Raw genomic sequence first — 1,768 nt, 5'->3', positions numbered from 1 at the left:
AATGGCAACCACATGCCAAAGATTCAGAACTGAAGTATATAACATAAAACAAGAAAGATGAGTGACAAAACCCACAAAAGCCAACCAAAAAAACGAAAACAGAAACACAAGAAGGAAGCAATGGAAACTCCAAGCTACCAGAAAGCAAAAGATAAAATGGCTATAAGAAGATCTTACATTTCAATAATCACCCTAAATGTAAATGGATTGAACTCACCAATAAAAAGGCATAGAGTTGCATGATGGATCAAAAAAACAAACCCCAACCCTATGCTGCCTCCAAGAGACACATCTCAGTTCCAAACACAAATACAGACTCAAAGTGAAAGGTTGGAAAATGGTATTTCAAGCAAATAGCATTGAGAAAAGCAGGAGTAGGTGTACTAATATCAGTACTAATATGACTTCAAAATTAAAAAGATAAAGAAAAATCCTGAGGGACACTTCATAATGCTAAAGATAATCATGCACCAAGAAGACATAACACTCATTAATATATATGCTCCCAAACAGGGAGCCCTAAAACATGTAAAGCAATTACTAATAGAATTAGAGGGAGAAACAGACCAAAGCACTATCATAGTAGGGGACCTAAATATCTCACTGTCCGATATGGACAGATCATCCAAACAGAAAATCAATAAGGAAATAACATCTTTAAATGACACATTAGACCAACTGGAAATAATTGACATTTACAGAGCCTTTCATCCCAAAACAGCTGCTTATACATTCTTCTCTAGTGCACATGGAAAATTCTCAAGGATCGACCACACACTGGGACACAGAGATAGCCTCAACAAATATAAGAGGGTTGAAATCATACCAACCATTTTCTGATCATAATGCTTTGAAATTAGAGATCAACTGCAGAAAAAAATCAGGAAGAACCACAAATACTTGGAGATTAAACAACATACTAGTGAAGAATAATTGGGACAGAAAAGAAATAAAAAGAGAGATTAGGAGATACATAGAAATGAATAATAATGATAGTACAACATATCAAAACTTTTGGGACACAGCAAAAGCAATCATAGGAGGAGAGTTCATATCATTACAGGCCTATTTCCAAAAATAAGAATAGGCAAAAATAAACAACCTAAAACTTCATCTTAGAAAAACTAGGAAAGAAAGAACAAATGAAGCCTAAAGTCAGCAGAAGGAAAGAAATGATCAAAAGTAGAGCAGAAATAAATGAAATTGAAAACAAAAAATACAATAAAAAAAATAAATGCAATAAAGAGCTGGTTCTTGGAGAAGGTGAATAAAATTGGCAAACCCCTGATTAGACTCACTAAAGAAAAAACAGAAGGACACAAATAAACAAAATCGGGGATGAAAGAGGGGAAACTACAACTGACATCGCAGAAATACAAAGGATCATACAAGAATACTATGAAAAAGTAGATAACACTAAATTTAATAATCTAGAAGAAATGGACCAGTACTTAGAAAAATACAACCTTCCTAAACTGAATTAAGAAGAACTAGAAAATCTACATTGACCGATCAGCAGTATGGAAATTGAAACAATCATCAAAAACCTACCAAAAAGTAAAAGTTCAGAACCAGATGGCTTCACCAGTGAATTCTACCAAACATTTAAAGACTTAATACTATTCTCCTCAAATTCTTCCAAAAAATCAAAGAGGAGGCAATACTTCCCAACTCATTTTATGAGGCCAATATTATTCTAAAAACAAAACCTGGTAAAGATAACACAAATAAAGAAAACTGTAGACCAGTAGCTCTGATGAACACGGAT

The sequence above is a fragment of the Pteropus vampyrus genome, unplaced genomic scaffold, assembly GCF_000151845.1.
Source record: "Pteropus vampyrus isolate Shadow unplaced genomic scaffold, Pvam_2.0 Scaffold109, whole genome shotgun sequence".
Taxonomy (NCBI): Eukaryota; Metazoa; Chordata; class Mammalia; order Chiroptera; family Pteropodidae; genus Pteropus; species Pteropus vampyrus.
This window is presented reverse-complemented; position numbering follows the sequence as displayed.